Source organism: Monodon monoceros, unplaced genomic scaffold (assembly GCF_005190385.1).
Source record: "Monodon monoceros isolate NGI ecotype Baffin Bay Population unplaced genomic scaffold, NGI_Narwhal_1 Super_Scaffold_7, whole genome shotgun sequence".
In the NCBI taxonomy this organism is placed as follows: domain Eukaryota; kingdom Metazoa; phylum Chordata; class Mammalia; order Artiodactyla; family Monodontidae; genus Monodon; species Monodon monoceros.
The window spans coordinates 30,694,315-30,709,696 of NW_021703784.1; the positions used below are offsets into that span (position 1 = coordinate 30,694,315).

General features: G+C 39.0%; 1 non-coding gene across 1 annotated transcript; it reads right to left on the minus strand.

Annotated features, from left to right (window-relative positions):
* Window positions 1-11,941: 11,941 nt before the first annotated feature.
* On the minus strand, window positions 11,942-12,060 carry LOC114887901. Its single transcript, XR_003791656.1, has one exon. It is a non-coding gene; the product is annotated as a small nucleolar RNA SNORA57 (small nucleolar RNA).
* Between the last annotated feature and the right edge of the window lie 3,322 nt (window positions 12,061-15,382).

Genomic DNA, 15,382 nt, shown 5'->3' on the forward strand with positions numbered 1-15,382 from the left:
CATTACTGCTATTCACAAATACAGACGTCTCAAGTTAATGATTTTAGTGCTTTTCTACTGTAGGACGATGCAAGAATCTGGGGTCATTGAAATTCTCCCTTAGATATGCACCTTAACTATCTAGGGGTCCAAATATCCAAAGCACAGAACTTTCATCTTGATTTTCCCATCCTGAATTCCCCTCAGGGTGCACTGTTGCTGTGTTGCATCTTAACCCTTTGTATGATGATGAGCGGCAGTCTTTGTTCTTTTTACTTACAAAGGGAAATCTAAACACTGCACACCCATGATTGTCATTTCTATCCTTCCCCCACTGATCTGCAATGCCTGCTTTGTCATAAATCAGGTCTCTTTGTTTGCATGGGTTTATTTTGGGGCTCTCTATTCTGTTACACTGATTTTATATGTATCCCTGTGCCAATACCATATTGTCTTAATTATAAGAACTTTCTATTACGTCTTGTTATTTGTAAAGCAAGTATCTCCATGTTATTCTACTTATACAGGTGTATCTGAGCTATTCTTATTCCTTTCCTCATTCACATAAATTTTCCGATCAGCTTGTCAAGTTCCAGAAACAGCCCTTTAGTGTTTTGACTGGAATTGCATCGAATATTTAAGATCATTGGGAAGAACTGACATCTGTATGGTAGTGTGTTTTCAAATCCAACGACATGGTATATCCTTCTGTTTATTTCTTTTTAAATGTCTTTCAATATTATACATATATATTTTTCCAGAAAAGGCTTGCATATCTTTTTATTTGTTTGTTTGTTTGTTTGTTTGTTTTGCGGTACGTGGGCCTCTCACTGCTGTGGCCTCTCCCGTTGCAGAGCACAGGCTCCGGACGCACAGGCTCAGTGGCCATGGCTCATGGGCCCAGCCGCTCCGCGGCATGTGGGATCTTCCCAGACCGGGACACAAACCCGTGTCCCCTGCATCGGCAGGTGGACTCTCAACCACTGCGCCACCAGGGAAGCCCCATTGCATATCTTTTTAAAGAGTCATCATTGGTACTTTAAATTTTTGTCGTTGTTGTAAATGGCATCTTTTCTTCAAAAAAGTTATATTTTCTGTTTCTTGCTGGAGTATAGTCATGCCTTTCAGAATTGTCCTACTTTGAGGCAAAGAGGCCTGGCCTTTATATCCCACATCTACCAGTTACTGGCTAAGGGCTGCCCTCAGGGACTGGGTGTGACCCTATGTGAGGAGTCTCTTGGCCTGAGGCCATTGTCTGGAGAATGACTCAAATGAGAGCTGCCAGCTGTCGACACTCCCACCAGCTAGGAAATACTACTTAGGCCTGAAGGGGGAGTCTCAGCCGAGTATCAGAGCAACTATTAAATGTCCTTTAACAGATTGAAGAGCTCTCTTTTATATTCTTAGTTTTGTTAAATGCTCCTGCTTTTGCAAAAGGAGAGGAGGTGCCTACCTGTACGGTGTGGGGAATTGGATGTGGGGTCTGACTGCTTCTTTTTTTTTTTTTTTTTTGCGGTACGCGGGCCTCTCTCACTGTCGTGCCTCTCCCGCTGCGGAGCACAGGCTCCGGACGTGCAGGCTCAGCGGCCATGGCTCACTGGCCTAGCCGCATCCGCGGCTTGTGGGATCCTCCCGGACCGGGGCACGAACCCGTGTCCCCTGCATCGGCAGGCGGACTGTCAACCACTGCGCCACCAGGGAAGCCCTGACTGCTTCTTAAACAGACTTTCAACTCATCCTGCATCCGCCTCACCTTTACCCCAGGTAACCCGAGCTTTTTCTGTGGTTTTGCAGGACAGACTGGCTTGCTCTTAGGCTTCTCCCACTGCAGCATAGGTTTTAGCTTTCTTTGGTCATCCAAGTCAGTTACCACTTGACTACCTGCTTTCTGACCTTCAAAGGTCTGATGCTGTTTTCTCCCCTGGTCTCTCTCTTTTTTATCCCTTAATTGTCATTTAAGTTGGTTCAGGAAGGAACAGAGGTAAATTGTGTGTTCAATTGTTCTTGCCTGGAAGCTCTCTCAGTATCTGGATTTGGAGATTTATGAAACAAAGGTAAAGTGGGCGGAGTTTGACATAGGCTGTTTCTCAAGAAGGCCCGAATTACCCCTTCTTTCTTCTTCATCTTTGCTTGCCTAACCCACCCTTCAGGTCTCAAAGTAGTAGTCACATTCTCCAGGATGCCTGCCTTCACAGCCCAAGTTTGGGTTAGATACTCCTTCTATGTGATTGCAGTATAAACTTTGTTCCTCTTATTGTAGCATTTATCACACTTTGTGCTAAATCCTTGTTTACCAGCTTTTAACATCTCATAGGCTACACATTTATTGACGGGGATTGTATTTGATCTCTATTGGAGTCCCCAGTCCCAAGCACAGAGGTGATTTAAGAGGTATTCAACAGAGTTGTACTGAGTGAATATATATTGATACATAAATAAATCACACAGCTTTGAGTTGATTTCCAATAAATGCAGTAACTTACAAAGCTCTCACTTTTCTGTAGATAAATATTTTTTCTTTTTTTATTTGCTGGACTCTAGAAACCAAAAAGGCAATACTAGTTTTATTTTGACGGTCATTAGACTCATAGATGTTAATGTCTTAACCAATGCCATTTTAAAGGTACTTGAGTTTATTACTAATATGGGTTAGGAGTAGATGATGTGTAAAGTTCTCTCTCTCTTTCTCTTAAGTTCTTTAAATGTTTACTACTCAAACTTCTAATTTTAGTATCTAGGCATTATAAAAATCTCTAGAAGAAAGGCATTATGACAACTACTACATAAGCAATAAAGTATGAGGATAAAATATTAAAAATGGAGAAGAGATTTAAAAAATATTTTAAGTGTTTAATAAGTATTTTTTGGCTCATAACCCAACTTTTAGGAAATATAAGCAATAACAATCATTAAGGCAACCCTTCAATATTGTATTTTTGCTTACATAGTTTACCACTCTGTAGTACAATACTAATAGTGCTTTACTATACTTTGTTTTCAAAAGCACCAACTACAGAACAAAAGTCATTCTAATGTAATCTTTTCAAGGAAGTCCTTGGAGAGTTTATTTCATTGATGCTCATATACAGGAAGAAATAAAGCAAGTTTATGATTAGTCACTCCTCTTCTGATTCTGAAGCTACAGGAGCCCCTTTCAGGAATATTTGTTTAAAGAATGCCCTGGAAGTTGCTTTTGTGACAAGCAAACTCAGTCTCCAATGTGGAAGAACTGTTATAGGATCTATAATTCAGCTTCATCGGAACTCTGGAAAGGCAGATTTTAAGGGGCATTCTTTAGCCTCTCATGTGTACACTTTTATCAAAGAAGACATTCTCATTTGCTCTTAATTTTTTGGCTTATCTGATAAAAAAATAAATGTACAAAGTAGATAGTGTGAAAAATATAGTGTGAAAAATATACTACTGAGAAACCACCACTGCTAATATTCTGTTGCATAGATTTCCTGGTTTTTCTTTCTCTATATAAAACAATATATTAACATAAAACAAGTGTTGTCAGAAATCACTGATCTTCAAACTAGGTTGCAAGTTATCAGTGAGTGAAGATATTTTATTGGTTGTAACCAGCATTGTTTTGTTTTTTTAATTGAGATATAATTGACATATAGCATTGTATTAGTTTTAGGTGTACAAAATAATGTATATATTGCAAAATGATTACCACAATAAATTTAGTTAACTTCCAAGCAACTGTTAAATTCCTCAAAAAATAAAAAGTAGAACTACCAAACAATCTGGCAATTCTACTTCTGGGTATTTATGTGAAGGAAATGAAATCACTATCTCAAAAAAACATCTGCACATGCATGTTCACTGCAGCATTATTTACAATAGCCAAGACATGAAAACAACCAGCACCCGATTTTAAAGGGTAAAAGCTACTGGCATTCACTGTGATAGAAAGCCCATTGTCTCCTAACCACTAGAGGGCAGTATATTACATTAGTTTAAAAAAAAAAATCTCAGTACAACTTAATACAACTCGACCTAGTTTTACAACTGATTATGATAAACATAAAATTACACGTAATTTTATGTTGGACTGTTAGTTTAATGGTATGTGAGGACCTATCACATGGCATACACTGAGTTAGGGATATACTGATGAATAAGACATGTTCTATAATTTAGTAAGAAGACAAGGGTGATAACACAAGGCAGTCAGTTATTCACTTCGGTTTGGCTTGTGTCTGCCTTTCCAGCCTCATATCCTGCCACTCCCCAGCTTTCAAGCTGAGCTGTGGTCATGCTGACTACTCCTAATTGTCTTGCACATGCTGTTCTCTCTTCCTGGGATATTGTTTGTGCTTCTCTCTGCCTGGTGAACCCCAATTTACACCTCAAACTCCAAAATCCTGACTTTCCCAGGCAAAGTTAAGTGCAAGCATGTGCTTTCTCCATTCCACTCCTTTGGAACCAAGTCTAGTCCTCTTAGAGTTGATGACTTATGTCTCTTTTCCCTAGGAAACTGAGCTGCTGGAAGGCAAGGGATGTGTTGTTCATTTTTGTTTCCCTTGCTGTGGTTGTGCCTATCACATAGACAGTGCTTAAAATGCATATTTAATAAATGAGCAAATAAAAGTGCTATGAATAGATGCTGTAATGAGATAATTTCCTCTATAGTCTCTCCATTGATCCTTCTACGCTCTCCTTCTGTACATGCCACTAAAAAGCATCTAAACGAAAGACAGGATGCTTTGACTTGCTGATGGTGAGGGAGAGTCAGGCTTTGCCAATAAGAAAAGGAAAGGGTAATGAATTTTGGAGGATAAGTTAGTTTTCCCTGATATTTCCCCCATGACACCTTGGGGAATGATCTTCACTTTAGCAATACACAGCTGAGACTAAATAATCTTTGTTCTTCTGTCCCTATCTTACAGTAGCCAAGTAGGCAAAGTGGTTATGTTTGTCATTTGGCTAGCAGTTAACAACCCTGACACCTTTAGCATTAAGAAGACAGGATGCCTAGTACATTCCATTGTGATCTACAAAAGCTAAAGAAATCAGTCAAGTTTCAACATGCCCCAAGTACTCATGTGGCAAATTAAACAATTCTCCATCCAAGTGGTATGCGTAGTTTTTTATAAAAGTTTTTGTTATATGTTCACTTTAGATATGCTTGCAAAAAAATTAAAACGTATTTTTAGCTTGTTTTAAATCTTATAGATATGCCCATACTCATAGTCATCTAGGAAATTCTGCTCTGTAAAGAGACCTGGTTGTACATTACAAGGGTTAAGTAAGGTCTAAAATCAAATAGACTTTGGTTTGAGTCCTGGGTATGTCTTTTTCTGGCTTTGTGACCTTGGGCACATTACTCAACCTCACTTCACTTCAGTTCCCTCATTTGAAATATGGACACAGCAACAGTACTTCCCTCACTGGGTTGCTAGGAGGATTAGATGAGGTCCTGCATGTAAAGAGCTTTGCACAAGATTTGGCATATTGTGAGCTTTCAATAAATGTTAGCTATCATTACTAGATAAAGATCTTTACTGCAAGATAAAAGCATTTTTTTCTTGGCGTGTAGACTTTTCTTTTTCTTTCAAATAACCAGCACTTAATGGATTTTTCCCCCCACTATGGCTGTAAGAAGTTTATTCTTGCCATTTTGATAAGACATATGGCATAAGTAGATGGGGGCTTGAGAGCATGAGGACCTTGGTGAAGGTAAAGTGAAGCCCCTGCTGTGGGATGCAATAGCCTGGGCTGGTGGGGATCAGGCTCCATGGACCTCAAAAAGTCTCTCACAGGGCTTCCCTGGTGGCGCAGCGGTTGGGAGTCCGCCTGCTGATGCAGGGGACGCGGGTTCGTGACCCGGTCCGGGAGGGTCCCGCATGCCGCGGAGCGGCTGGGCCCGTGAGCCATGGCCGCTGGGCCTGCACTTCCGGAGCCTGTGCTCCGCGGCGGGAGGGGCCGCAGCGGTGAGAGGCCCGCGTACCGAAAAAAAAAAAAAAGTCTCTCACAGTATTTCCCATCCAAAGAATTCTTACCTTTGTTGCCCCTGCAGATGCAGTGGGGAATACAGCCTTGTTATTAAGCACCTTGAGGGTCTTCTACTACTTTGGCAAGAGTGAGATTTTTCTTCTACAGGGTCAGTGATGTTGGGCTTGTAATATGGCTTTCAAACAGATTATCTAAATGATCAGTTCCTATGGGTAGGAATGTTACTCTGTATAATCCATATCCAAATGGCATACATACGTGATTAATATATTTTTAAGCAAGCTATTAAACATATGTTTTACTACTGTTTTATATAATTATAGTGACATTTGTTCTGAACCAAAAATTGGGATGTATGGTACAACAAAAATTTTTAAACGTTTTAAGAGTTTAAAACATTTTAACTTTTAATTTTGAGATCATTTTAGACTTACAGAAAAGTGGTCATGACAGTACAGAGAGTTCCTACATACCCATTACTCAGCTTTCCCTAATGTTAACATCTCATATCACCATGGTAGAGTTGTTAAAACTTAGAAACAAACGTTTGTAAAATACTATTAACTAAACCACAGATTTTATTAGGATTTCAACAGTTTTTTCCGTTAATGTCCTTATTCTGTTTCAGGGTCCAACCCAAGATAATAATGTTACATTTTGTTCTGTCCTTTAGTCTCTTCTAATCTGTCACAGTTCCTTTGTTTTTCCTTTCCTTTCACGACCTTGATAATTTTGTAAAGTATTGGTCAGGCATTTTGCAGAATGTCCTCAGTTTGTCTGAGTTTGTGTGATGTGTTTCTCCAGATTATTGAGTTTATAGATTTTGGGGAAGGGTGCCACAGAAGTAATGTACCCTTCTCAGTGTGCTATATTAGGGGGTACAACATACTGACATATTCTCTTACTAGTAATTTTAATCTTCATCAAGTGGTTCAAGTGATAGCAGCCAGGGTCTCCTTTCCTATAAGATTACTTTTTTCCCTTTGAGATGAATAAATACTTTGGTGAGATACTTTGAGGCTATGTAAATATTCTGCTTCTCCTTAAACTTTCCAGCTGATTTTAGCCTTCATTTGTGGATCTTGCTTGTAACAATTTTCTAATGCTGATTTTTCTATTTCTCTCATTTCTTCTCCATTTATTAATTGGAATTCTTTTGTAAAGAAGAGTTGTTTCTTCCCTCTCATCTATTTATTCAATCATTTATGTCAGTATGGACTTACAGATATTTGTCTTATTCTTTGGGTTATAATACAATATTATCATTATTTTTTTGTCAAATTGTTCCAGTTTTGGCTACTGGAAGCACTTTTAGGTTAGTTCCTGTGTCCTTTTAAAATACTTCCATTTTTATTTACTCCAGGCCTATCTTGTATTTTCCCTGTACCAGTTCTAGAACCAATTACTTCCCCCAAAGCCCTGGTTCCTTCTATTAGAGAATAGTTTTTTCGTTTTCTTTCTTTTTTTTTTTTTTTGCGGTACGCAGGCCTCTCACTGTTGTGGCCTCTCCCATTGCGGAGCACAGGCTCCGGACGCGGAGGCCCAGCGGCCATGGCTCACGGGCCCAGCCGCTCCACGGCATGTGGGATCTTCCCAGACCGGGGCACGAACCCATGTCCTCTGCATCGGCAGGCGGACTCCCAACCACTGTGCCGCCAGGGGAGCCCAGAGAATAGTTTTTAGAAACCAAGATCTGAGTGTCAGTTTCTCTAAGCAGAAAGAGCAAGGAAATATGCATATGTGTGCTGACCGATGTACACGTACATATCTATATTTTTGTATCCATCTATCTGTATATATATTTTAAAACAGCATGAATTCATGCTGACTCTGACTCCCACCCAGCACCAGAGGTTTTATTCTAGCTTTCCCCTTTTCTGGAAAAGGCAAAACCATAAGAACAAAAAATGGGTCAGCGGTTGCTCAAGGCTGTACAAGGGAAATTTTGGCTTGACAAATCTTCATGGTTCAGTGGTGGTAGATACACAACTCTCTGCATTTGTCAACATTCATAGAATTGTATACCATAAAAAGTGAATTTTACTGTGTGCAAATTAGAAAAAACTTCAGCCAGAACATTGTAAGAACTCAACATGGAATGCAGATCATGACGAATAAATCTAACTATTAAAATTAACGACATAACCACACTGAAGGGCATGGGGAAGAAAGGAGCTGACCTACAAAACTTTGGAAAACAGTATATTGAGTGAATCAGTAAGACTAAAGTCAAAAGGAATGGTATAAACACTGAACTTTAGTTGGTAAATTTGTTTCTCATAGGTATATGGGTTAGCAGTTATGAAACTACTTTTCATTGTGTACCAGGGTTAAACAAATTAATGCACTCATTGTGGATAATGAGAGCCAGGTTTCTTAATGCCAAAGAAAGAAGAAAGAAATAAACATTTTTGAATAAATAAAAGAATAAACAGTTTTGGAATTTTTATATAAAATGTTTATAGAGATATAAAAACTGTCATACTTAGTTACACATTTAAAGAATTTTTTTAATTGAAAAGGATAAAATTACATGAAATTGAGAAAATCTGGTACATGTTACAAGCTATTAAAATATATGCAAGTGTGTGTGTATTTATGTATGTATACAATGTAGTTTTCTCTAAAAGCATCAATATTTGTAGGAACACAGGCATTGCCATTCTGACTCAAACTAATGAGGTTTTGTTCTTATTAGAAACAAAAATTTACCTCTATGTTTCTTGACTTGAGTGGTGTTGGTGTATTTTATTGCCAATGTGATTTATCTATTTTTAAAATTTTTACTGGAGCATAGTTGATTTATAATATTGTGTTAGTTTCTGCTGTATAGCAAAACGAATCAGTTATACATATACATATATCATTCTTCTTTAGATTCTTTTCCCATAGAGGTCATCACAGAGTATTGAGTAGAGTTCCCTGTGCTATACAGTAGTTCCTTATTAGTTATCTATTTTATATATAATAGCATGTATATGTCAATCCCAATCTCCCAATTTATCCCTCCCCCGCTTTCCCCTCTGGTAACCACAAGATTGCTTCTACATCTGTGACTCTATTTCTGTTTTGTAAATAAGTTCATTTGTACCATTTTTTTAGATTCCACATATAAGTGATATCATATATTTGTCTTTCTCTGTCTGACTTTTAGCTTTGCTCAGTATGACAATCTCTAGGTCCATCCATGTTGCTGCAAATAACATTTTCATTCTTTTTTATGGCTGAGTAATATTCCATTTTGTGTGTGTGTGTGTGTGTGTGTGTGTGTGTGTGTGTGTGTGTGTGTATACACCACATCTTCTTTATCTATTCTTCTGTTGATGGACATTAAGGTTGCTTTTATGTCCTGGCTATTGTAAGTAGTGTTGAAATGAACATTGGGGTGCATGTATATATATATATATTTTAAATATCTTTGAGTATATTTGCTTTACAATGGTGTGTTAGTTTCTGCTTTATAACAAAGTGAATCAGCTATACATATACATGTATCCCCATATCTCCTCCCTCTTGTATCTCCCTCCCACCCTCCCTACCCCACCCCTCTAGGTGGTCAAGCATGTATCTTTTTGAATTATGATTTTCTCCAGGAATGGGATTGCTGGATCATTTGGTAGTTCTATTTTTAGTTTTTTAAGGAACCTCCATACTGTTCTCCATAATGGCTGTACCAATTTACATTCTCACCAACAGTGTAGGAGGGTCCCATTTTCTCCAAACTCTCTCCAGCATTTATTGTTTGTAGATTTTTTGATGATGGCCATTCTGACCAGTGTGAGGTGATACCTCATTGTAGTTTTGATTTGCATTTCTCTAATAATTAGTGATGTTGAGCATCTCTTCATGTGCTTTGCCAACATGGATTTAAAATGAGGTTATGGTAATCCTCTTTGATGCCAATTTTATTTTAATATTACATATATATACTTCAGTATGATTTTATTTATATAAATGCCCAAAATGGACTAATTAAATCTCTGGTGACAGAAGTCAGAATAGCAATTATTTTTGAGGGGTAATGTGTAATACTTCTGGGGTGCTAGTAATGTTCCATATCTTAATCTAGGTGGTGGTTACTTCATAAAATTTTATGAAGATATATATGATATATACATGATTTGTTCCCCCTTTATATATGTGTTATATTTTAATTAAAACATTTGCTTAAAATATTTCCAGACTCATGCTTGGACAGTTCAAATATCCAAATGTGTTTCCATGCTATTGTAAGCAAGTGATCCTCTCTGACAGTGATTTTAGATAAACCTGTCTAAATTTCTCTTATCAGTTATTAGAAGCTCTGCCTCCTACAAGTGTGTCTAAATTTTCTTTTGATTATTTTTTTCAAATCCCTTTATTTATTTAAATTTATGTATTTATTTGGCTGCATTGGGTCTTCTTTGCTGCATGCAGGCTTTCTCTAGTTGTGGCGAGCAGGGGCTACTCTTCGTTGCGGTGTGTAGGCTTCTCATTGCGGTGGCTTCTCTTGTTGTGGAGCATGGGCTCTAGACACGCAGGCTTCAGTAGTTACAGCATGCAGGCTCAGTAGTTGTGGTTTGTGGGCTCTAGTGCACAGGCTCAGTAGTTGTGGTGCACAGGCTTAGTTGCTCCACAGTATGTGGGATCTTCCTGGACCAGGGATCACAGCTGTGTCCCCTGCACTGGCAGGTGGATTCTTAACCACTGCACCACTAAGGAAGTCCCTCTTTTTACGTTTTATAATTTTTTTTCTATTTCTTTAATTAATTAATTTATTTATTTAAAAATTATTTGGCTGTGTTGGGTCTTTGTTGCTGCACGCGGGCTTTCTCTAGTTGCGGTGAGCGGGCTGCTCTTTGATGCGGTGCATGGGCTTCTCATCATGGTGGCTTCTCTTGTTGTGGAGCACGGGCTCTAGGCCTGCGGGCTTCAGTAGTTGCAGCATACAGGCTCAGTAGTTGTGGCACACCGGCTTAGTTGCTCCATGGCATGTGGGATCTTCCCAGACCAGGGCTCAAACCCGTGTCCTCTGCATTGGCAGGCAGATTCTTAACCACTGCGCCACCAGGGAAGCCCGGAAGTCCCTCTTCTGATTTTTTTGATATCCTTTGCCTAAGAGATTACTATATCTTGTAGTGAGTTTTATTAGTTTGTTCATTGAGGAAAGTGATGCTTTCTTTGATTCTTCTAAATTTACTTTCTCAATTCGAAAGAGAATCCTTTTTCCCTAAAACTTAAAACTCAGTGTGATAAGGCATTTTTCTTTCTTACATTATTTAAAAATATATATACTATCACATTCTCACTTAGTCTTCACTTTTGTAGCATGCAAAATGCTATTCTCTTTCACTTTAATTCAAAAGGAACCTCTACTCTTTGTCTTTCTACTTTTCTCACTTTTAATGAACCCACTCTGGATCTAAAATTCTAACATTTATTTTTGGGGGAGTTATGGCCAATACTGCACAGTGATTCTAGTAGTGGACAATGTCATAATGTATTAGTAAAGTACAAATCTTATCCTGCTTTACCAGCTTACTAGTGAGGCTGTTTTGGCCTAGGCTGACTTTGGATTTTAACTATTTTTAACTATCCTTGTTTGTAGAGGCATTCTTTGATGCACAAATGAAAGGAATTAAAGTTAGGGATTATTAAATGTGGAGCTGGTTTGGCATGTAGGATGCTGTTGAATACATCTACAGTAGCATATAAATATAAATCTTTGTCTTTAAAAAAACCCACAAATTTTCATTTGAGATGTTTGGAATACTTCACAAACATCATGGCACACCCATTTGGCCTGCTTACCCCATTGGAATATCATTATTTATTTGTTTGTTTGTTTATTTATTTACTGTAGAACAGCCTTTATAGTTTGCAATGCAATGTGGAAGAGGAGGGGATACCACAACTCTGGCTCCTAGGGCAGCTCCACAGACCTGAAATCAAAGAAGGCGTGAGTACCCCAGGAAGGAGCCTGCTGAACCCTGGTTTTGCCCTGCTCCTTGGAGCCCGGTGTCTGGGCACTTGAGGTTAGAACATATGGAATGGAAGACTTCCGTGCCAAAGATGTGACACTGGGAAGGCCAGAGCCCTTTCCCTAGACCTCCATACATTACTGGGACCGAGAGGAATGTCATTTAATAAATGACATCAAAATTCACAAAATTGTATTGATGGCATAAAAAAATGTCTCAAAATAGTTACTAGTAGAGGCATACAACTTTCTATTTTTTAAAATCTAAGCTCTAAATTTACTCTTGCCTTCCTAAATTCTGCTCTTATACACCCCAAATAAGATGGTACAAAATGCTTCTTCTTTCAGTTGGTCATGACCTTGGGTGGGTTTAACTGTCTCTGGATTATGGTAACAGAATAATGATTCACCAAAAACAGTCACATTCTGGGCTTCCCTGGTGGCACAGTGGTTGAGAGTCCGCCTGCCGATGCAGGGGACACGGGTTCGTGCCTCGGCGTGGGAAGATCCCACATGCTGCGGAGCAGCTGGGCCCGTGAGCCATGGCCGCTGAGCCTGCGTGTCCGGAGCCTGTGCTCTGCAACGGCAGAGGCCACAACAGTGAGAGGCCCACGTACCGCCAAAAAAAAAAAAGGTCACATTCTAATCCCCATAACCCATGACTATGTTATGTAAAATGGTGTATTAGTTTCCTATTGTGATGTAACAAAATACCTCAAACTTAGTGTCTTAAGACAATATAAATTTGTTACTTAGTTATAAAGATCAGAAATCTAAAATGGGTTTCTGTGGGCTAGAATCAAGGTGTTGATAGGACTGTTACTTCTGTAGGCTCTGGGGCAGAATTTGTTTCCTTACCTTTTCTTGCTTTTAGAGGCCACCTATATCCCTAAGGGTGTGGTCCCCTCCTCCATCTTCAAAACCTGCAGTTTAGCATAATATGCATATCTCTCTCTGACTTTAACACTGACCCTCCTGCCTTCCTCTTTTACTTATCTGGACCCTTATGATTACACTGAATCCACCCAGATAACCCAGGATAACATCCCCATCTTAATATCCTTAACTTAGTCATATCTGCAAAGTTCCTTTTGCCATCTAAGGTCATATCTTCACGTGTCCTGAAGAGGAGGATGTGAACATCTTGGGGGACCATAATTCTGCTAACCAGTTCCATTTTGCCTAACTTTTAAGTTTATTCCTATAAAATTTCTGGTAATACCTTATTATTATCTTTTTTTTTTTTACTCCCTCTTGAACCCATTCCAATTAGATTTTTGTTCCAAAACTCTGCTGAATCATTTTTGTCAAAACCACCAGTGAGGGGCTTCCCTGGTGGCGCAGTGGTTGACAGTCCGCCTGCCGATGCAGGGGACACGGGTTCGTGCCCCGGTCTGGGAAGATCCCACATGCCGTGGAGCGGCTGGGCCCGTGAGCCATGGCCGCTGAGCCTGCGTGTCCGGAGCCTGTGCTCCGCAACGGGAGAGGCCACAGCAGTGAGAGGCCCGCGTACCGCAAAAAAAAACACAAAAAAACAAAAAACCACCAGTGACCTCCAGGTAGCCAAATTCCGCGGGAGTTTTTCAGTCTTAATTTAACCCAAACTTATTACCAGCTTTGACACAGTTGATTCCTCCCTCCTTCTTGAGACAATTTCTTTCTTCGCTGCTCAGATCTCTTCTCTAGCTACATTCTCTCTCCAGGTGATTTCAACTGATTTCACGGCTGTAAATATCATCTGCACACTGGCAATTCCCAAATTACATGTTGATTCAGGGCCACACACCCAAATTCCAGACTTGTGTATTTAACTACCTATTTAGTATCACCACTTGGATAGATAATAAGCATCTTAAACCTAAAAATGGATTTTCAGCCAAAACCTGCTTCTCCTTCTGTATGCCTCATCTCAGGAAATGGTTCCATCATTCACACAGGTACTCAGGCCCAAAAACATTGGAATCATCCTTGATTGCTCCTTTTCTTTATTTCACATCCATTCCATCATAAAATATTTCAAAATATATTCTTTATCTGACCGCTTATTACTGCCACCATTGTTAACCTGATCCAAGCCATAAACTTCTCTCACTTAGGCTATTGCAAAAGTTCTTTAATTGGTCCCCTCCTTAAATACTTGCTACCTTCTTCCCTCTCCTAAATATATGTTCCAGACACCGGGGTGATCTTTTAAAAGGATCATGTTCCTCCCTTGCCCTAAACCCTGCAAAGGATTCATTCACATAAATCTAGGCTGAAATCCCATGGCCTACAAGCCCTAGATGGTCCTGCCTGTGGCTACCTCTCTTACATTATTTCCCAGTAATTCTGCCTTGCTTGCCGCTCAATAGCCATGCTGGCATTTCTATTCCTTAAACATGTTAAGCACACTCCTGTGGAAGGTCCCCTCTATGTAGAATTCTATTCTACTACCACCAAGGTTAGCTCTCCTACTCACTCAGATATTTGCTCAAATGTCACCTTCTCAGAGCCCTTCTCTGAGCACTCTACCTCTGTCTCTAAAATAGTACTCCCATCATTCTCTGTCCCTTACCATGCTCTGGTTTTCATTTGGTATACTGTATAACTATCTGATGTTATAGTTTTATGTTTTAAAATCTGTAATCCGCACTAAAATTTAAGTTCCATAATGGCAAATAATAAGTTTTGTCTTTTATTGTATTTCTAACACACAGAGCAGTACCTAGCACATAGTAGGGGCTCGATAAGTTGAACAATTGAATATTTTTTCCTTTATTTGTTATTTTGATCTGCCACTATGTACCCTATTTTAATTCCTAAGGGCACAAACGAATGACAATCTTTAGTTTCCAGGAGCTCTCGATTTAGAAGGAGACATTTATACACACAAATAATTACAGTTTGGGGTACAAAGTACATAATTTATATACAGGAGGCAGTAGAGATGATTATTAGGAAAAATTGGAGAAAATTCAACCTAAGCAGAATTTAAAAGAATTAATTAAATTTTATTAGGCAGATGTAAGTAGAGTGAAAGGGAAGGCATTCCAAGATAGTAGTATATATACAAGCAGAAAGGCATGAAATAGCAGGTTGTATTTGGGAGTCTATAAAGAGTTCAGTATATTGGAATAAGTGGTGTGGTGAGAAAGGTGTTAAAGATGATGTAGGTAAGGAGGGATGACTCATAATATGAAGAGCCTTACATGCCACACTCAGGAGTGTAAATTTTCTCTAGTAGCCAGAGAGGAAGCTCTAAAAACATTTAAGATTGGATTGATATAATTTTCATTCTGGTCATTTCACTCACACTTTAGAAATGCCATTCTAGCAGCCTTATTGGTGCCAGAGGTAAGAAATTCATCTTGAGATAGTCCAGATGAGAGGTGATGAGAACATGAAGTAGAAATAGTTGATGGAAAATAAAAGGATGTATGAGACTGTCATAATTCTATGAAAAAATTTTTTTATGATCATACAACTTTTGGCTTTGTT